General features: G+C 39.0%; 1 pseudogene; it reads left to right on the top strand.

Annotated features, from left to right (window-relative positions):
* The window catches only part of LOC113013691 (Fc receptor-like protein 4), a 30,145-nt pseudogene extending 7,611 nt beyond the window's left edge, over positions 1 to 22,534 (top strand).
* The last annotated feature ends 937 nt before the right edge of the window (positions 22,535 to 23,471 follow it).

Genomic DNA, 23,471 nt, shown 5'->3' with positions numbered 1-23,471 from the left:
AGAGCCCAGGGATCGAACCGGCGACCTTCCAGTTACAGATGCGATTCCCAACCCCCTGAGCCACGGTTATCAACAAGGATGGTCGAGACTTTGTTCCCTACAACCTGAACAAAATCCACCTTTTTGAAATTCAATTTGCAGGTCAAAGTGGTGAATATCAGTGCTCTGGTTGCAGGAAGAATTCACATTAGACAAAGAACAGTAATACTGTCTCTGTAATTGTTTTAGGTAAATCTTTAATGAACATCACCACTACATATTTGTATGATTTCTTTGCAAATACTTATTTATTATAAATTACTGGACTTACATTACTGTATTTTACCTTTTTTACATTATAAGCAATGCTAAAATTGTGACAGACTCTGTAATCTACCATTACTAAAGGTGTGTGTTTTAATGTGTAATAATATCAATTACAGATAAAATTTCACTTAAAAGAGAGAGAAAAAAGAAACATCAGAAGCTTTACAGAAATTGTGCTGACTGAAATCAGACAGATGCCTCTTCAACCATCATTGTGTTTCCTTCAGCAGTGAATGTAACTGTATTAGTTTACATTCAGTGTGACTTTTTCAGGTCAACTGAAAAACTGTTACACTGCTGATTTAGAGATTTTTAAATTGAATAATTGTCACAGTAATCCCATATTGAGCCAGAGACTGAGAATATTTTTTCCAATTCCAGGCAGCATGGTCAAAACAGTTGTCAGCAATGTTGCCTCACAAGATGAAGGTTCTGGGTACTAGGGCCTTTCTGTGTGTAATTTGAATGGTGTCCCAATGTCTGCGTGGGTTGACCGTGAATTGTATAAGTAGAAGAGAGTGGATGGATGATTCTGTAATTGGAGAGAAAGAGAAAAAAAAACCTGATTTAGTTTTTTCTGGTTTGGCGTAACAGAAGATAATCCCAAGACCACACTGACAGCAGCAACAACAATCATACCAGTAGGGGGCAGTGTGACACTGACCAGCTCTGTGCAGAGCTCTGATGGATGGAAATATGAGTGGTTCAGACAAACCCAAACAACCTCTGAAGGTAAAATCAGAGATCAACAAAACAGAGATATCAGAGTATCTGAAGGAGGAATCTACAGCTGCAGAGGAACAAGAGGAAACCCAGTTTACTACACTGGTATAAGTGATGATGTCACCATTGAGAAAACCTGTGAGTTCAGTCATTTAGTTTGAAATATACATTCACTCATGATTATCAAACGTACAATGTGAAGTTTTCTGTGTTGATTTCATGTTTCTGTTTGTATCTCAACTGTTAATATGTTTGAACAGTTTCCAATAAAGTTGTTGTAAAACAACGACCCAACTGGCCTCAGATATTCAGAGGTGAGACGATCACTCTGACATGTGAGGTGCAGGAAGGAGGTGAAACCACTGAGTGGGAGTATGAATGGAGAGGACCCAGGACACCCACACAGTGGACACACAATAATGATGTGACATTCAGAGTTTCTGAGTCCAGCAGTGGAGACTACATGTGTAAGAGGCGACGCAGAGATGACTCATATTCTTCAACAGAGTGGAGTGAAGCCTTCACATTGTCAGCATCAAGTAAGTCATGTTTGTTGTGTGATCTCCATTTGACAAATGTCATAATGGTCAGCACAGGATGAATTCAATGGTCTACAAAGCATGTTACATTGTTAGTCAGACAAAGAGCTGCAGCTGATAGTAGCCTCATTGTAGACAGTTTGTCACCACTTTGTGTCATGAACCTTCAGCTGGTATAGAGTTCTCTTCTCCTCAACCCTTACCGTTCTGCATATATGGCTGGTTTCTAGCCACATACATAAACAGCGATTAGGCAGAATGGTCCATCTCGACTACTGTACTCAAGGAGGCAGTGCAACTTGACAACTTTCACAAACCAGTGTGTGCTCCTATGTATTTTTAAGAGATTAATTCTAAGTCTAAAAGAACATATCATTTTGTAAGTGTATAGTGTATATTTCTAACTACAATATTCATTTTTCTATTAAACAAGCTCATAAAACAACTGTCTGTACATTTGACAAAGAGCTGTAATAAAGTGATTGTGTCAATAGCACAGGTTCTGATAGGTTGGTTTTAATTTGTGAAGTTAGGAGAACATGGACAGTCTCTGTGGAGCACTTGCGAGCTGGGTGTCTCAGCTTTCTTACTTGACACAATGGCAACACTGACTAACAAGTTAATTATTGTTAAAAAAAAAGAAGTCATTTTTGGCTGAAGTTGTGCCTCTTCCATTATTATTATCATGCCTTTTGAGCTGAACCATGACAGCATCTTATTAGAACCTGTTATTTATTACACACTCTGAAAACTCATCATTTCTCACTCCTTTGATCATTGGACTCATTTGTGGAGTTTTACTTTTTCTTCTTCTTCTGCTGTTGTATTACTTCAAATATTCAAGGGGTGAGACCATTATCCATCTAATATTAGACTGAATATGATGTAGTTATCCAGAACCACATATGAAGACTACATGTACTGTTACTGCACCAGTAACACAATACAATAAATCAATGCAATTGTCTTTTTTACAGATTCCTTCCTTATGAGGTTGGTTCAAATCTCCCCTCTCCCATTTTATCAAACTAGAATTACATCCTGTGTTTCTTTGAAGTTTTACTACATTATGTGTCCCACCAGAACTGGGAGCACAAATCAGAGCTCTGCAACGAACCACATGATCAACCAGGATGAATCTCAAAATGGTCAACATGCTCCTGCTCTCCCAGGTCAGCCTTATCCACAATAAGTTTTATTAATTTTGTTATGCATGTGACATTCTGGCTAGTTTATTTAAAAGATGATCAAATCCAAATATAGAAATTTTAATCATTAATCTAACATTTAGTTGATTTGTATAGGTGAAGCTTGTCTCGATTAATCAGTCGAAGACCACGATGACACACAAAATGCTGAAGTATATGCAGTGAATTATACATGTGTAAACTGTGATTATGATCATTTATGTATAAATGTGTAACTCTTTTAGTTGAATCTGGAGATTTCACATATTCTTTGATTGAGCTTAAAAACTTCACCAAGGAAGGTAAGGATTTTATGTTATAAAAATATAACATACTGTAGTTTAGTGTTAGGGTGGAAGGATCCACTGACAGTGGCCCTGCTAACCAGGGAAGGAAGGAAGGTTGCACTGATCTGACACTTAAATGAACGATAAAAAGTTATCATAAAATCTTATTCTTTAGAGCAAGAAGCTCCAGCAGTCAGTTCATGTGATGGGTTTGGTGTTGACTGAAAGAAAATGTAAATGTCAAGAAAATTAAAGCACGTCATCATTTCTTTGGATCCTGATTATTTGTCCATCCTCTTTTAGATGGCAATGTGTTGTACGCACAGATCTCCCACAATGAAGCTAAAGCCAGAGTCAAAGGTGAGTAAAGTAGTACCTTATTTGTTTTGCTTTCTTATTGGGAAATTCAAAGAAAAAAAACAAAAACAATGAAAGCTTTGCAGTCATCAGTTTTAATGTCACCAGCAGTCACCCTTTTCTTCATTTGCAGGAAAATCAGCTCCTGCAGCAGCTGAGGAAACAGTTTATTCTGAAGTAAGACTAGCAGTTCTTGGTAATTGTACTTTTTCTGCAAAAATCAACTGAACGGAGGACAATGCAGAACTGATTTCTTCTGAATTTAACAAATCATCGGGAAAAAGAAAATGAGATGGAGATTGCACTGTTTTTGAAGTTTAAGAATATATAAAAGACTTGTGTGTTTTGTTTATTATTGTGTTATTGTCATATTATTTTCAAATGCATTACGAGGTACTTTGTTTCTGGCAGCTTGCAAAAAGCATGATTTATTGTCATTTCTTTCACTGAGTTCATGAAAGATGTCACATGATGTCATGAAGGTATCATAGTTTGACAGTGATTAACGTCGTATTTTAACACCAATAAAGTGATTAATAAGAGCTATTTTATACCTGCATATCCTGGCGTGTCCTGAAATTTTGACATAATAAAGCATCCTTCACCAGCACCTCCCTGCAATACTCTATACTATTTAATAGATGTAGTACTTTTAGAATTAATTTTCAATCAATTCAAACCTGCAAAGAAACAGTGATAAATATGTAGCCATGAATGCATATAAAGCAAGACCAAACTGTCACAATGCACGCCGAGAACCACGGCAGAAATGGCAAAAACATTTAACAGGGTTTATTGCAAACACACACTAGTATATTGCACAGGGAGACATAGAATATGCTAGGGTGTGGCATGGGTGGTGTGGTTACGAGGTTGTGTACCTAGACAGTGATTTACAGGCAGGCACGTCTGAAGGTTAACTGAGAAGAGAGGAAAATAGAGTTAGGATGGTGGCGAGGAGTAGGGAGGCTTGGAGGTGGTGAATATTACTGGTATTGTGCTTTCACCTCCTACGTCATTTCCTCTCTCACCGGAAGACCGCTGTGAGAATCAAGTTCTTTGATTGATTCTTCCATTGCCTTTAACATCATTCTTCCCACAATTCTAAAAGACAAGCTGGAGAATACATAAGTGGACCATCACCTCACTACATGGATACTGAACTACCTCACCGACCGACCACAGTATGTAAGAACTCAGGGCTGTGTGTCGGACAGGGTCGTCTGCAGTACGGAGGCCCCACAGGGAACGGTTCTGGGTACGTCTTGTACTTTGTGCCGTGACCAAAAAATTTCCCATGTGTGGGACTAATACGGAGCCCCGCAGGGGTCATGGGAGAAAAAAAAATTAAGACGGACTTTTGCGAGATCTCGCAAGACTAACTCGACTAAAAAAAAGACTAAAAAAAAAGAGCACAATGCTGACACAATACCCAAGTATGATTTGAAACAGAAGCTTAACGTTTCTATGGGGAGTAAATTACACAGGAGAGAGTGTTTGGGCTGCACCTGGCAGACATTGGTGTATTATCTGTTTCTCTCATGTTATTATAATAACTTATAGTCCAGTCCAGACTTATTCAGTCCAGTTTTTTAAATATGTTTCTCAACTACAGCAGATGTCCCCACTGCTGAAATCTCTTTGTTTCCTGTTCTGATGATCGTTGGACTAATTTCTGGAATTACACTGATTTTCCTCCTGCTCTTGTTGTATTGCTGCAAAAAGTTGAAAGGTGAGACTTTGTTTTTTTTCTTCTTCTGATATTAGATATTTTATTTTTTAAAATGACTAAATAAACAGATGCAGCATAGGGTCATGAATTGTGAACTGTTCACAAGAATGTATAATCCACAAGAACATAAAACAAACATATTGTTTATAATTTTTAATAAAGGTGCTGCTAATGAGCAGACGCTCAATCGGGATGAAGATCAGCAGCAAGTGTACTCCTCTCTTCTTCATGGTTAGTTTTTCATGTAGTTTCAAAATTTCTGATGCTATTTGCAACAAGACTGTACTTATTACATCTGCTGCAGCTTTTAATATAAATGTTATTTGCAAGAACATTTGTGTTTAAATTAGTATCACAGACATGAGGTGACTGATTTTCTCTGACCTGCAGGTGATCGTTGTGTCTATGAGACAGTCAGAAGATGTGAAAACACTGAAAATGGTAAAGTTTACACTTTCATTAATATAGAGCTTGTGGAAGCTGGATGATGATACAAAAACTGTGTTTAACATGAAAGTCAATAAGATTATTATTTCATGTCCAGCAGAAGGTGATTACACCAATGTCACATCTGGGATTCTCAAAGTCATTAACAAGACAAGTGGGTGCACAAAATGTGAGATTTGAAATGCAAAATATACATTGGTAATTATTCTCTCTGATAATAAATGCATTTGTGGACAAAACAGAGGGAGTTTGTTTTGAAATGCTTTCATTTGATCACCTCAACAGGGCAACGTGGTGACCCAGAGGAGAGCTCTGACTACAATGATGTCAATCCAAATTCAGCCACAGCTCTAAAATCTTAACAGCAGCGCTGTTTTTTTCGCTCTCTTTTTCTCTTTAAAGTCTTTTAAAAACTTGAAGTCACTTTTAGTGAAAAGGAGATTTTGAATTCAAAGATCCTGATAGTCTGAGTTTATGTTTCTTTCAAATATATACCATAGATCAGTTTTTTGTAGCTGTTACATGCTGAATAAATGTGTCAGACTTGTGAAACAGAGTTAAATGAACAAAAAAACAACAACAAAAGAAAAAATGTCCAAATGGCAAAATCTAGACTTTTAGCCATAAAAGTAAACATGTACAAATAGTAAAATAGGACATAGAACTTTTAGCACAAATGTGTATTTTCATTTCATATGTATGTATCAATGAAATTGTTGGAAAGGCTGTCAACTGTGTGGGAGATCCCCCTTGTGGCGAGAGACCACCGTTGCACTATTGAGCATATGGTATATGGTCCAGAGCACAGAGTTTTAACTAACATATAGTAAGAGCCACCTTGCAGACTAACTCAGCAGTGGATGTCTATGCATGGTGTGAGTTTTGTGTGTCACTAAAGAACTGTGAGTAGACATTGAGCCCTGCCTTTCCAGGCAGGACAGAAATACTGTTAATTTGGGTTCTTAGTGTCATCTTAGTGGTTGATTGACCCAGCCACAAAAATCCATTTAATGGAAAAAAAACACAAAACAAAAACCAAGACTCCACAAGAACCACCTGCAGATCACCCTGTGTGATTCTCCACTTTCCAAAAGACAATCTTGTGCAGCACTTCATCCATGTCATGAGAAGTGACACTGCGAGACTTCCTATTCAGGCAAACATCAGATGTCTTGTATGACTGTTTAAAAGAACTAGTCCAGGACCAGGTTAATCCTGCAGTGTAAATAACTGCACATACTCTTTCTCCTGTCATTTTGTTTGATTTCTTATAAATATTCAAATTTTATTGTAAATGTTTTTAATCATCTTTTTAAAAGGTTCAAAATGAGTTTTAGGTCATTTTTTTCATGACAGCTCTTTTATAATAATCTCTCTCATAATATTTAAACATGTGTCGAAATTGTCCATCACTGTATATCATCCAGTATCACACAATCCTGCTGCCAATCTCTCACTCCACACTCGCCTGTGTTTTGGGCCACAACTCATCCCTAAACCACAGTTAGAACTTCATCGTTTCTGAGCTGAAAATCACAGCTCAGAGCTGTCGGTGCTGATTCTCATTCCCTCCTCTTGACACTCTGTGGCAAATCGCCTCAGTATGAGCTGGAGTCCACCATCTTATGAAGCGAGGAGGGAAGTAAGCACAACTGTATTTCACTAGTAACTGTACGTAATCAGATTTCCATGGCAACTCAGCCTTGATTCTTGTGTTGCTTCCTTTATTTGATCTGTGATACGTATACCTCTAATTCTGTAAGACACATTCAAGTCTATAAACAGCTGCTGTGTTTGCAGCTGTGCTCTGCTATGCAAAAATGTAGCTGTGTAACTGAGTTTCATCATCTGAATTTACTTCATCTGATCTCACTGAAAACAGTTTGTACAAGAGTGAAATGTTTGTAAATGTCATTAATCAGATTTTTGTCATTGAGTTTCTTTCTGTTTTTGAAACTAAATGATTATCTCCTGAAGTTTGAACAGACTGTCATTATAAAGTTAGACAATCTTAGCAACATTACTGAGTAACTGAATACTGCAAAACAATTTCATTATTTATTAATACAGTAGTTACGAATACTTGTAAGAAAACAGAGAGGAGCTGAGAGAGGACTTCATCTTGTCTCACAGTCACTTCTGGTTAAGGACACCATTTCCTTTTTAACTTGTGCGCGCTTACTTCCTGTGAGTGAACTTATGACCAAACTAAAATTTCACCATAAGGTAAAGATATGTTAAAGGAGTCTGCATTAGTTTAATGAGATACTTTGAATTAGTGACACTCTGCTTTGTTGATTACAATGTAAAAGTATTTTTAGTTAATCATTTCACTTCTGTGAAAGTGCATGGATTACCAACACCTGCTGTGAACATTTACATGAACATCAGTAAGTATGAAGTTTGTGTTCATCAGCTGATACGGGGCTTCACACCAAATGTATTCAATGTATATTTGAAGCAGTGTATAGATTTTGTGCATCAGTCTTTAGTGTATCATCATCTCGTTGCAAAGGAGCAGCAGCAAACTCAGTGACTACATCTGTGACAGGAAGGAAACAGTAACAGTTCATTGGTCCTCATTTATGCAGCTACTGCAGTTTAAATCCATTTGAATGCTGTATGCATGCAGTGTTTATGAGGGTAGTTATCATTGGTGTTAAAGCTCCTTATATGCATATAGTGTATAAACTCAAAATGCACATTTCACTTAAAAATGAAGATGTGAAAATGTGAACAAATCAACTTGTTAGAGATATTCATCTCCTGTTGGAAAAACCCCCAAAAAGGAAATGTCTTCTCATCAGATATTGATGCTTCTTTCCTGTGTGACAAAAAATAGGAGACAGAAGTTTGTTTGTTGTTTGTTAATTCCCAATTAAACTGTTTTATTGCTAACTACATTGCTGTCTGTATTATTGCTGAAGTCCTAAATAATACCTTTAAAGTGTTTGTGCTAATAACATCGTGTACAGTCAGACAGGCATGGAGAACAGCACTGACTGGGAGGCTTTGAATAGATCACATAGTTCAATGCAACATATGAGACTTTAAGAATGCACAAGCATCTACTTAAAATCTATTTAGTTTATCATCTGTGATGTGATTATGTACAATTCCAATGTATTTTGTTCATCTCCCTTAAATAAACAGGCACCCTTAAAGTATGAAATATTCATGTACAAATACACATAAATGTGTGAACTGTCTAAGTGGCTGAGAGTGCCCCACAGGCCTCAGTGTGAGCTTGAAGACATTTATAATGTTTAAGCAGTTTAATGTGTCGGTGCTGATGATAAACACAACGGAGGGAAAGAAGAGGGAAAGAAGGCGCGGTCAATGTCTTTTACAGCGCTTGAGGCCGAAATTCTGATGGCAGCATATGCCGATAACATGCAAATTTTGCGGGAAAAAAGTAACACAGCCTCAGCTGCAAAAGAAAGGGAGCATGCATGGCAAAACAAAGCCGACAGAGTCAATGCGTGAGTGTTAATTTAAACATTGATCGAGGGATTTCCACCCATTTAACACGTTATTTTATTATATTTTATTTTTTATTTTATACATTTCATTTTGTGATGTGATGTGAGCGCAGGTGCAACCCAACAGGCCCCAAACGTTCCTGGCAGCAAGTAAAAATGAAATATAAAAATATAGTCCAAACAGGTAAGGTGTAATTGTATTATGAGCCATAGTGCTTGGTCTGTTTGTCCGATGTAAATCAATTGCAGTTAGAGGCTACATTAATTTCCCCTCTGTAAGCACTTATTGAAATTATCTGAGCACATTACAAGTACATATTTGCTTACTCTGTATGCTCAAATGTGACCCGTTATAGCCAACAGAAAAAAAAGCGGAGGCCCGAAAAACAGGTGGGGGTCCTCCACCACCACCACTCACAGAGGCTGAGCAGTTGGCTTCCACATTTGTGATAATGTTGGCAGCATCACATATGATCTTCACAGTGCAGAGAACACAAATTAGCATCCATTACTATAATGAAATAATTTGTTAGTTTGAAATGCTACAGGGAACTATGTACCTGTACATTAATGCTGTGGAAAGACTTCCTGTTCACATAGTCTTCTTCATTTACTGAAGGAGCAATGATTGGAATGTGAGTGCCATCTATACAGCCAATCACGCCTGGGAACCGTGAGAATAAATGTAAAATTTAAGTAGTAGTTCAAGTATCACCACATCATGAATTGAGTTTTGTTCATCCTGATACCTGCAATTTTGTGGCATCCCTCTTTGATAAATCTTGTGGGTCTATGACCGGGGAACACCACAAACGAGTACAGGAGACGTTTCAGTGCAACTGTAACATTCCTGACTGCCCGACAGACGGTAGCCTTGGAAACGTGCTCAGCGTCACCAATATTATACAGAAAGCTCCCGTTTGCAAAAAACCGAAGTGCAATACAAATAATATGTACAGAACTGAGAGAACGTCCGCGATGTGTCACATGAGCAATATTAGGCCTGAGGATGTTATTCAAATGAATTATAGATTGTGCTGAAAAACGGTAACGTTCACACAGGAGATCACCAGGAAATGATAAAATGTCCGAACGCGCTCTAATCACTCTCTCCCGGCAGAGAGCTCTGCGGAGAATTTGGGCTTCAACATCTACTGGCTCTTCAAGGAAGGGGCAGCCCACCCCCATTCTCTGCGGCCTGCTGGAGCGGGAGGGCTAGTAGGAGGAGTTGGCCGTCCGACTGCGGTCTGGGGTGTGGGGCCTCCCTGCTGCTGCGGAGTCGGGGTGGTCTGCCTCTCCCCACCGCAGGGAAAAGGGTAACACCACCTGGGTCTGGGTGCAATTCCCCCCTCCAGGGGCAAGGGTACCTAGACCCGGTTTGTAGAGTACGCTTGGGGAGTGTGATTGTGTGTACAGCGTCTCTTTATGTCTGTCTCCACGTTAGTTGAGTGTGGAGTGAGTGCATATGAGAGCATGAGGGTGGGAATGGATGTTTGTGTCTGTGTGTGCCTGTATGTCTGTGTCTATATGTCAGGTTGGGTATCAGACGCCACCTCTCTGGGGACACCTCAGGCCCTCCAAGGTTTGGAGGCCTATCTCCACCCACCACCACTTCCCCTGCCGGTGGCGGACTCCCTCAGGTGTCGGTGTGTTGGTGGTTCTTTGTGTCTGGGGGTGGGCGTCCGGGTACATACCGGCTCACTCCTTGGCGGCCGCTTGTCGGGGCCTGGGGCCTGGGGCTCACTCGGGCCCCTTTGGAGGTGGGGTGCCCCCGGCCTCTCGGCCTGGGGCTCGGTCACTCAGGCACAGCTGGGGGCCGGCGGAGCTCACGGGCGCGTCACTGCAACTCCCCCTGACTTCTGCTCCGCGGCTGCTGGGCGAGCCCTCATCTGGGACTCTCCTCAGCTCTTTCTGGGACAGTGGCGCGGCTGCCCCTCTGTTGGTCTTCCATGGTCTCTTGTGTTCTGGGGGCCTCTGGATGTCTGGAGTTTTGATCTCCTCCATACCCGCTTCACACCCTGGAGGACGGGGCTGTGGCCCCCCCACACTCCCTAGCAGATCATTACATGGAGAAACCTTTGGAATGCAAGCATGCTGATCCACACAGGTATGCACACATGGGTATTCACAGACGCGGACTAAAGCTTTCTTGGCTGCTGCCTCAAAGCACACTGTGCGCTGTCTATCTTGCGTGCTGCACAATATCGTTTATTATTTAGTAAATATTGATATCTATGACTAGCTAGTTTATTGTGATGGTGCTTTGTTTTCTCTATTATTATGTTGCTCTTTGTTGTTTGCTGTCTCCTCTGTTTGTTTTTTTTTTTTTTTTTTTTTTTTTTTTCTCCATACAGGTGACCCAGGAGTTCTTTTTTTTTTCTCTCTCTCTTCCCCCCCCTTCTCACCGTCTCTTCTCCCCTTTGGTTTTCTTTCTTTCTCTCCCCCTCTTTCTCTCATTCATTCCCCCTGTCCTATTTATTAAAAAAAAAAAAAAAAAAAAAAATGACAAAGGATGAACTGAAGCTCTGCCATTACGTAATGTCGCATACTGCTGTTTCTGATGTCATTTAAAAAAAAAAAAAAAAAAAAAAAAAAAAAAGGAAGGGGCAGGCCATGTCTGACACTTCCTACAGTCAGGTTTCTGACAAAGAGGCAGAGAAAGTCAGGGTTAGTTGAAGTAAACCTGCTAGGGAGCAGGTTAGCTTCATGGAGTGTGTCGTCATAGTAACTCACTCAGAATTAATCTAAACTCGCTTTGTGAAACCGAAAACCCAGAGTTTTCGTTAACTCAGGGTATACTTACTCAGAGTAGGGCTGCTTGATTATGGCAAAAATGATAATCACGATTATTTTCACTGAAATTGAGATCACGATTATTTGACGATATTTATTTAACCCTTTAAGACCTACTATAGAACCAAGTCCACCAGGGCTTATATTATTTTTTTACAGGCTGTATGTTGTTTACATGCCATTTGTGGGAGCATTTCAAGTTGCTATACATCAATACAACTGTTATAGCCCATATTTTAATAATATGTATGCATTAAGTCCATAGTAATTAGATAAATTGCAAAAAAGTGCAATAAACTACAAAAAAAATTGAAAATCGCTTTTGTTTTGTTTACATATATTTCTTCTTGGAGAAATTTAAGAGGTTTATCCCTCAAAACTTTAAATACAATAAAGTTGCAAAAAATAGTTTCCCACCACAGGAAATTTATTTTGAGTGTCTTCATAGTTTTATTTTGGAGATACAGCAATTTTTATATACTGCAGGAAAAACAAAAAACAATCCTATGATGCAAATTTGCAAAGAAAACAGCATGTGCATCATTTCACTGTGGGAAGTGTTACGAACAGCTGATAGGAACGGCAAAGCGTGTTTCTGGAATATTATGTTTTTGTTCCTGCAAGCGCTTTTTATGCAATTTTTGCAAAGCTATATGTGGAACGAAACCCTGACCGAGGACAAGCTGATGGCATAAGATGTAAGTACAACTCCTCCGGTTTCATATGCAAAACAAATTATTGCGCTAGCTTACACGGTTCAGGTTCTACAGGGATTTAACAATAGTTACGCAAAACGGAGCGTGCTGCTCTGACCGGCTTTAAAGGGTTAACAATGACTTTAAAAAAATAATATAAAATAGTGTGCAACACCACTGAAGTTTTTTTTTTTAAACTCTCTTCATTTAGAAAAAAAAAAATAATAATAAACTCTCTTTTCAACCAACGGCAGTCACTCTCCAAATAACTTCTGCTTAGCTTTCCGAGCTTCCCTCGGGTCCTCTTAATCAGCGGTCTCCAACCTTTTTTGCGCCACGGACCGGTTTATGCCCGACAATATTTTCACGGACCGGCCTTTAAGGTGTCGCGGATAAATTAGGGAGGGGCTAATAATCGGCTCAGTCATTTTTAATGATCGTTGAAAGCCCAGATCGTAATCGTGATTAAAATTCGATTAATTGAGCAGCCCTAACTCAGAGTTTGCACTAAACCGGCTTCCTGAAATAGGGCCCAGGTGTGTCACTCAGTGTTTACACTGCAATCTGCGTTTGGTGGCAACTGTGACATTCACTAGTAGAACTCACACACAAAACAAAACAACGACTACTCTACGACAACGACTACACCACTACACTTGAGACTCCAAACACGGTAAATGTCACATATCTCTCACGTATCAAAACTCTCTCTCTCTCTTTCGCTCAATCGCTCTCTCTCGCCGGTCACTCCTAAACAAACAAATGCCACATGCTGCCATATCATTTTTTGATTGGTCGACACGGTACATTTTTTCCACCAATAGGGAAGGAGTTTTTTTTTTTCACTCACAAGCAAAGCCTGTTCGCTAGCGCTCTCCTTAGAAAACGCAGTTTTTACCGTTTCTTTCCGGATTAAACGCCACTGTTTTATTCAGAAAAAAACAAAAAACATCGGTTTTACATGTCCTATCAACACAATTTAAAAACTGGTAAATGGTTTGAAGTCCGCACGTTAAACCCAAGTTGAAATGGAGACGGTTAATCAGAAAGCTTTAAGTTGGCTAGTTATGTATTGGGCTAATGTTTAAAGCTTTCACTTGAGTAAATTAACTCATATCACTGCTAAGTAATGTTAGCTAAGTTCACAGCATATTCCATAATAGCAGCGCCATACTGCATCACACTAACAAAATAATAATCATAATTTTAAAAAAACAGCATGTGTTACGTACATGTACTGGAAAATTGTTTACTAGCACTCACCTATCATGCGACTAGAGAGCGCAAAATCCGCCATTGTCATTTTCCATCAAACACTCATTACAACAGCAACCAACAGGTATGTTAGCGCACTCATCCCTGACTGTCCAAGGGAGGGGCGGGGTCACACGTTGAAACAGACGCAAGGCAGCCCAGGCGGGGAAATTTTGCTTTTACATTTTGCGACTCATTTTATTTCTCTATCTGACAGGAAAACTATTCAATCAGATAATTATTTGTGGTGAATGAAATACAGTTACACTCTCAAGCACTTTTACGCACCACATCTGAAATTCAAGCACTTTTCAAACTTTGAAAAGACAACAATACAATTCAAGCATTTTCAAGGATTTCAAGCACCCATACGAACCCTGTGTATAGATATTTGCTAGCAATCTGAAGACTGATAAGTAAAATAAAAACAAACTTACCTCTGTCCATGCCCCAGAGTGTTCAAATAAATTCCCAGGGACATAAACAGCTTTTACTAGTTCCAGTAGTTTAACAGCATGCAGACAGAGGGTAGTTTGTTTTTAATATTTAGATATACTTGTTGATCTTTTTTCTGTCTCCTTGGGAATTTGTAAAAATTAATTAATCAATTGTGAGGAATTGATTTATGTATATATTTTATCTGAGTATATGAGAAGACAAATGTTTAATATATCCATTTACAGTGTAATTGGTGTGTGTATGGTATACAAAGGTAAATTCAGAGTGTTGTTCCTGTTGTTTTCTTCTTGTTCTTGTAAAATAAAATAAACTTGTCTTGGAGTTGTGTCTAATTATTTTGCCTCTTTGGGCACTCGGTGAAGCTCATGTCTGTGTAATAGAACTTTGTAACTGTCTATTATTGTTTAGTCTCAGTATATTTGTTTTACAGTCCTTTTGATAAAAATCTCTGCCTGATATGTGTCTGCAGCCGAGTATAAATACAGTGGGGCAAAAAAGTATTTAGTCAGCCACTGATTGTGCAAGTGCCCCCACTTAAAATGATGACAGAGGTCAGTAATTTGCACCAGAGGTACACTTCAACTGTGAGAGACAGAATGTGAAAAAAAAATCCATGAATTCACATGGTAGGATTTGTAAAGAATTTATTCGTAAATCAGGGTGGAAAATAAGTATTTGGTCACCTCAAACATGGAAAATCTCTGACTCTCACAGACCTGTAACATCTTCTGTAAGACGCTTTTCTGTCCCCCACTCGTTACCTGTATGAATGGCACCTGTTTGAACTCATCAACTATATAAAAGACACCTGTCCACAGCCTCAAACAGTCAGACTCCAAACTCCACCATGGCCAAGACCAAAGAGCTTTCGAAGGACACCAGGAAAAGTATTGTAGACCTGCACCAGACTGGGAAGAGTGAATCTACAATAGGCAAGCAGCTTGGTGTGAAAAAATCAACTGTGGGAGCAATCATCAGAAAATGGAAGACATACAAGACCACTGATAATCTCCTTCGATCTGGGGCTCCACGCAAGATCTCATCCCGTGGGGTCAAAATGATCATGAGAACGGTGAGCAAAGATCCCAGAACCACACGGGGGGACCTGGTGAATGACCTGCAGAGAGCTGGGACCAAAGTAACAAAGGTCACCATCAGTAACACACTACAACGGCAGGGAATCAAATCCCGCAGTGCCAGACGTGTTCCGCTGCTGAAGCCAGTGCATGTCCAGGCCCGTCTGAAGTTTGCCAGAGAGCACATGGATGATACAGCAGAGGATTGGGAGAATGTCATGTGGTCAGATGAAACCAAAGTAGAACTTTTTGGTATAAACTCAACTCGTCGTGTTTGGAGGACGAAGAATACTGAATTGCATCCAAAGAACACCATACCTACTGTGTAGCATGGGGTGGAAACATCATGCTATGGGGCTGTTTTTCTGCCAAGGGGACAGGACGACTGATCCGTGTTAAGGACAGAATGAATGGGGCCATGTATCGTGAGATTTTGAGCCAAAACCTCCTTCCATCAGTGAGAACTTTGAAGATGAAACGAGGCTGGGTCTTCCAACATGACAATGATCCAAAACACACCGCCCGGGCAACAAAGGAGTGGCTCCGTAAGAAGCATTTGAAAGTCCTGGAGTGGCCTAGCCAGTCTCCAGACCTCAACCCGATAGAAAATCTGTGGCGGGAGTTGAAAGTCCGTGTTGCTCGGCGACAGCCCCAAAACATCACTGCTCTCGAGAAGATCTGCATGGAGGAATGGGCCAAAATACCAGCTACTGTGTGTGCAAACCTGGTAAAGACCTATAGTAAACGTTTGACCTCTGTTATTGCCAACAAAGGTTATGTTACAAAGTATTGAGTTGTATTTTTGTTATTGACCAAATACTTATTTTCCACCCTGATTTACGAATAAATTCTTTACAAATCCTACCATGTGGATTCATGGATTTTTTTTTCACATTCTGTCTCTCACAGTTGAAGTGTACCTCTGGTGCAAATTACTGACCTCTGTCATCATTTTAAGTGGGGGAACTTGCACAATCGGTGGCTGACTAAATACTTTTTTGCCCCACTGTAAATCAACCTGCCAACAGACAGCTTCACTTTCACACTCAGCTCTCACTTCACTACACCACACTGGTCCTGCATCCATATCACTGCAGATGTCACACAGTATCACCCAATCCACCTGCCAATCTCCCACTCCACTCTTGCCACAAGATCCTTAAAATCCTGTGCTTTGGGCCAGAACTCATCCCTAAAACACAGTTATGACTTCAACAATTATCCAGTGTCAATCACGGCTCAGAGTTGGAGGTGCTGATTCTCATTCCCTCCTCTTCACACTCAGCAGCAAATCACCTCAATACGAGCTGGAGTCCACCATCTTATAAAGTAAAGGGTGCAGGAAGCACAACTGTGTTTCACCTATCCGGTTGTTAAGTGATGATGTGACGAATCCTACTTCCGGGCCTAAAGTAGTCTGCGTTTAATATGGCTTTTGTGTTGTTAACATGTTTAATGTTATGTATTTTCTTCTATTTGATCTCAAAAAGCTCCTAAAACAGTTAGTGATCACTGTTGACCTCCCTCGGCTTTTATTATCACTAATCATTTATTTAAGCTCAGTTTTTAAAACCTTAGGATGTAACTACAGCCCAGCCCATGCAGCAGTATATGAATGACTAACCTCGTATTGTGGATGGATTATCTCAGTTGGCTGAAGTTTGGTCCTTTTACAGCATCCTGCCATGCGATTACATTTGTTCCTGACCACCGAGAACACTCACGTTAACTTTTATCGAGTGGAAAAAAAGTTAGCTTGTTTATATTATGCTAACATAGCTGTGTCGCTAGCGGTCACGTAGCACATCATTATATACCAGCTAGCCCAACTTCAGTAACCCTACAAACGTCACTGCTGTTTAGTTTTCTGTCTTCATTTATGCTAGAAGTAATAACAGAGCTGTACGTTTTAATTTGTTTCTAAAACCCCGCAGTCAGGACATGCTATATTGTATTTAGATAGAAGCTAGCGAGCTAACTCCCTGCTAACTTCTAACTCTGTTAAATGTCATAAATTCCGTTTTCATGGACGCCTGGATGTTAAACTCAATTGTTACACCTGGTAGTGCAGAACGCTGATCATTTTATTAAGATGAAAGAGTTTAGACAGTTTTTCAACTCTCAGTAATGCCATAGTGATCGTTTGATATATGGACCTGCAGCGGAGTTTAGACCCAGACATGGCTAGTGACGTCAGACTGAACAATCGGATAACTGTACGTTATCAGATTTCCATGGTAACTCTGCCTTGCTGAACTGCTTGCTTCCTCTTATTGCTGCCTTTATTTGACTTACAGCGTTAATTCTGTAAAACACATTCAAGTATATAAACAGCTACTTTGTTTGCAGCTTTGCTCTGCTATCTAAAATGTAGCCATGGAAATGAGTAACTAAGTGTGTAAGTGTGCTTTTTAGTTACTAAGTGTAGCTAAAAGGCACTTTCATTATTTATTAATACAGCAGTTACAACTACTTGTAAGAAAACAGAGAGGAGCTGAGAAAGGGGCAGGATTTCATCTCGTCACACGGTCACTTCTGGTTAAGGACACATTTCTACTTTAACTTGTGCACGCTTACTTTCTGTGAGTGAATTTATGACCAATCTAAGATGTCACCACAGTGGAAAGATATGTTAAAGGAATCTGCATTAGTTTAATGAAATAAAAATAAAATTACTGTCAGTTCTTGATTTCACTGCTGTGTGAGAAAGTGTGTGGATTACCAACATCTGCTGTGAACATTTGCTGTCAGTAAGTATGACATCTCTGTTATCAGCTGGTATGGGGGCTCACCTCAAATCTATTTAATGTATATTTGAAGCAATGTAATGATTTTGTGCATCAATATTTAGTGTATCGTCATCTCCTTGTAAAGGAGCAGCAGAAAACTCAATGACTACATCTGTGACAGGAAGGGAATGGTAAAAGTTTATTGTCTTGGTGGTGTTTATTAAGTCGTCTTCATTTATGCATCTACTGCAGTTTAAAACGATATGAATGATGTGTACATGTAGTGTTTATGAGGGTAATTATTACTGGTGATAAAGCTCCTAATAATCAAAACCAAGCATACAAGCAGCAGACAAAGGCAACAAAATATCCGTCGCTGCTTCTGTCGGACCCTCAGTCAAATTTTAATAGAATAGAATAGAATAGAATTCAACTTTATTTCATTGCACATGCAGAGGTACAGGGCAACGAAATGCAGTTTCGTAATGCATGTAATGCCCAAGTCTGGAGTTATTACAGTATATACAAAAAGTCCATAGACAGCACTCTAAGCAACCAGGAAAAAACTTATTACTAACCTGTTACTTTATTATCTAATGCTTGATAGATATTTGTTAGCAATCTGAATCTGAGCAATGTTTCTCGTTGTGTTTCTGGGCTGTAAAATGAACTAAAGTACTTCACATTTAAAGCTGTGTCTTTGACTTGTGTCTATCTCATTTTGGGCACTTAGTCAAGCTATTATTATTTAGTTTCAGTATATATATATTTTTTTTACAGCCGTTCTGATAAAAATCTGCCTGATATGTTTCTGCAGGAGAGTATAAATGTATCACATGATGTGGTGGTCAGACTATGTTAAGTTGTTATTTCTGTGTAAAAGGAGGAAGCAGAGATACGTTTTAAAACCTCTTTGTTTCCTTCTCAGCTCTTTGGTATCTGCTGTGCTGCTGCTTCACTCTCTCTCTTTACAGAAAGTTGTAGAAGTTTTCAGACGTGTCACTGCTGGATGTGAGGATGGGAGCCACTTTTGCTCTGTGAGCTGGGCCTATTCTGTGAGTACATCACTGACTTCCTATTTTTCGATTCATACTGATCCATAAAGATGTTTTAGTAAGAAGAACAGAGCATCAGTCATTTGTACCATTGCAGGTCATGTGATCAGAGGACTCTCATGTTTGTTACCAACATGGTTGTTTGTAGAATGGATTAGATTTTAGTGCACTGACTCAGATCAGAGTGGAGCTGGTTAGTTTATCTAAGAAAGGTTTGTTTCTCCATCAGTGATAATTTGATGCTGATTAAATCGTAATATAAAATGTAACCAATAATAGTAGACAATGATAAAATGCATAAGGGCAGTGATTTAAAGCCAGTGCTAGATTTTAACAGCATTTTATTGCAGAAATATTCTTCCTTAGTCAAGGTATAAAAGAGTACTAGACTAATCCTGCTCCTGACTAAATGAAACTTGCTTCCTAAAGGAAGATTAGAGCTCGTCCAGCCATAAATGGAGATTTAAAAAAGTAAACTCCCAGTAGGCAGGTTTAACTTCAGATGAATGTTGTTTGCTATGACACATAAATATGTCAAAAATGATCAACAAATACCTCCTTCTAGACAAATTCTTGTTGACAGAAGTGACCCACTGCAATTTGTCAATGGCATTAATTTTGAGATTTTTTTCTAGTATACAAAGTAAATACTGGGGAGATCATTTCCCTTTTGGAACCCAGGTCTTTCACTGGCTGCCCAAAGAGGATGGCCTGTACCATTTCAGGTCATGTGATCAGAGGACACTCATGTCTGTTATCACCATGTTTGTTTGTAAACTGGATTAGATTTTAGTGCACTGACTCAGATCATAGTAGACATTGAAAAATCTCCCAGTATTTTTAAGGAGCTTGGTAAGAAAGCGACTGGACTTTAAACACTAGTGGGATTGTTCCTTAAGAAGGTCATTAACTCACTATTGATCATGTGCCTCAAGAAATGAGACACATCATTACCAACAGTTTTTTTATTTATGTTACATTTTGGTGTCTTTAGTTTGATAATGTCTGAAGTTTCTGTCTTTATTGTAGTGCTCTGTACGCTCGTCTGCAGTGGGACACGCTCAAGGTGACTGAACAGTTTTCCTTTTTCAATTTCTTCCTTTTTATTTAATAAAGATTATTCTCAACCTGTATGACTCTAATGAATGCAGATCCTATTTGTGTTTCTTTTTTTCTATTTATCACAGTATTTTCATTTTGTGTGAATATATATATAGTGTTATCAATCACTGTCTTGCCTTGAGCATTAAATAAGTGTTTCAGATTGCTAATTGTCTGTTTGTGTTGGATTCTAGATGCTGTGCTCACTATTGAACCCAGCTGGTCCAGTTATTTCACTGGAGAGTTTGTTACCTTCAAGTGTAACATGAATGAAGGAAGAGACACTGACTGGTATTATGCACTCAACAAGGATGGTCGAGAGGATTTCCGCTACAGTGCACAAAAAGACTACCAGATTCGAAATATATCGCAAGTGGTGAATATCAGTGTTCTGGTAGATGGAAGGAGTCAGATTATACAAAGAACAGTAATACTGTCTTTATAAGTGTAATTAGGTAAGTCCTCAGTGATTAATAATGTGATGATTCCAGTTAAAATTCTCATCTGAATATTAAAAAAATCTTGTTTAATAAATGTTCATTGAAAGTATTGTATTTCTGATGTATTGAAACATTGAACTTTAACCATGACCATTGCATTTTACCTAACTTTGTTCACAGTACACACTACAACCAAAATACTCAGACAATATGTTTCTTGTCATTACAAACATGTGCATGTTTTAATGTATAACAAGAATAACTGTGGATGAAATGTAATTTAAATAATGAAAAAAGAAACATCAAATCTCCACATAATTTAAGGTGACGATGTTTCTGTTATCTAAATGTGAAACCAGGCAGATCCCTCTGAACCCATCGTGTGTTTCCTTCAACAGTGAACTTCATTAGTTTACATTCAGTGTGACTTCTTCAGGCCAAAGAATGGACAAACATTTGAAATGTGCTTATTTAGAGATCTACAACCTGAATTACCTGACTAACCTCAATATTGTAGCTCTCTTACTATGTCAGAAAAAATTAAAATGATCTTAAACTATAATAAAAAAATAAATTTAATTAGGATTAGCATTCAAGCTTTATTGTCACTACACATCTATAAATACAGGTTAAGGAAATACAGTTTGCATCTGTTTAGAGTGCAAGAGTAGTAAGTGCTTAAAAATAGGAGCAATTATATACAGATAAGGGTAGTATAAATAAATGGTGGGATAGTTATGAACAGATTATATACAGAGAGAGCAAATATACAGATGACCTACAGACATATGTACAGATATACAGATGATCTATATAGTATACAGATATTCTGTATTGCTATACAGACGGGCAGAAATACAGATGTACTATGAACAAATATAAAGTTTTTGCTAAATATATACAGATGTGGCTACATATGGTAAACAGATCTACAAAGTGCTATGAATATATTCACAGTGGAAGCGTAGCGCTCTGAACAGACTATAATAGTGAACAGTGTACGCACTATACCAGAGACTATACTGGTTCAGTGTCCTAAACTATAGCAGTAACCAATGTAAGCATATTCTGAATGTTGAGAATGAATGACAGTCATGATCATGGTCATTAGGAGGGATAAGTGGGTGTGGATGGAAAGGTTCAGCAGGGGACTGAGTTCAGTAAGCTGACAGCTGTGGGGAAGAAGCTGTTCATAAACCTGCTGGTTTTAGGTCTGTAGGGTCCTGTAGCGTCAGCTGAAGGGGAGGAGCTGGAAGAGTTTATTGGCAGGATGAGAGGAGTCCCTGAGAATGATGCGTGCTCAACAAAGACATCTCTTCTTGGAAGTTGGAATTTAAATAAAATGAAAGCATATTTTAAAATGTTTTTCAATGGCTTTGTGTTTTCTTTTCGTCTTTTTGATAACAGAATATAGACCCTGGGCCACACTGACAGCAGGAACAACAATCATACCAGTAGGGGGCAGTGTGACACTGACCTGCTCTGTGCAGAGCTCTGATGGATGGAAATATGAGTGGTTCAGACGAACCCAAACAACCTCTGAAGTTCAAATCAGAGATCAACAAAACAGAGATATCAGAGTATCTCAAGGAGGAATCTACAGCTGCAGAGGAACAAGAGGAAACCCAGTTTACTACACTGATATAAGTGATCATGTCACCATTGAGAAAACCAGTGAGTTCAGTAATTTAGTTTGAAATATACATTCACTCATGATTATCAAACATACAGTGTGAAGTTTTCTGTGTTTGATTTCATGTTTTCTATTTGTATCTCAAACTGTAATATGTGTAAACAGTTTCCAATAAAGTTTGTTGTAAAACAACAACCCAACTGGCCTCAGATATTCAAGAGGTGAGACGATCACTCTGACATGTGAGGTGCAGGAAGGAGGTGAAACCACTGAGTGGGAGTATGAATGGAGAGGACCCAGGACACCCACACAGTGGACACACAATAACGATGTGACATTCAGAGTTTCTGAGTCCAGCAGTGGAGACTACATGTGTAAGAGTCGACGCAGAGATGACTCATATTCTTCAACAGAGTGGAGTGAAGCCTTCACATTGTCGCATCAAGTAAGTCATGTTTGTTGTTGTGAAGTAGTCAGACCTCGAATGTCAAGGAAGGTGGTAGGGAAGCAGACTATGCAGACATTTTAGGTTTCCTAGGTGAGCAATTTATTTACAGTGAACTTAATTTTAATGTAACTTAACAAAACTTACCCCAAATCAATTCATTTAACAAAACATGACATGGCTCTGGTGCCATAGCTCTGGTGACACAGCTCACCTCTCCTCTCTCCTGCATCTGGTAGAGACTGGCTTTTAAATAGGGCCATCAATTTCCCTCCAATTGCCCAGCCAGTACCACTCACTCAACTGAGGGATCTAAAAACTCTACAAGATTATCTAAAAACACAAAACCTCTACACACTTCTAATATGCACATTTACACAACTAAATGGCAGTATTAACACAAGGAAAAACATTCAACAAATCCCTTTAAACATTAACTACAAACAAAAGGAAGCATTCTTCTGGAAAAAGAAACCCCTCCACTTGGGTTGACCTGATGATGTCATGTGTGACATGATCAGGACTTTAAAATGAGGAAATGCCAGGCGGGCGTTTCCCCCACACCTGACACTCATGATGACTGAAAAGACAAACAAAGTAAGTATGAACAAATGACTTAATCTGTAACATAATAAAGTATAAAGAAACATAACTTAGTATTTGTCTTAATTTGCAGAATGTTTGATTTGCCGGCAACAAAACGCTTACACAAACAAACCCGGGATAGTGAG

The sequence above is a fragment of the Astatotilapia calliptera genome, chromosome 3, assembly GCF_900246225.1.
Source record: "Astatotilapia calliptera chromosome 3, fAstCal1.2, whole genome shotgun sequence".
In the NCBI taxonomy this organism is placed as follows: Eukaryota; Metazoa; Chordata; class Actinopteri; order Cichliformes; family Cichlidae; genus Astatotilapia; species Astatotilapia calliptera.
The sequence above is the reverse complement of the archived record's forward strand: the minus strand, read 5'-3'. Positions and strand labels throughout refer to the sequence as shown.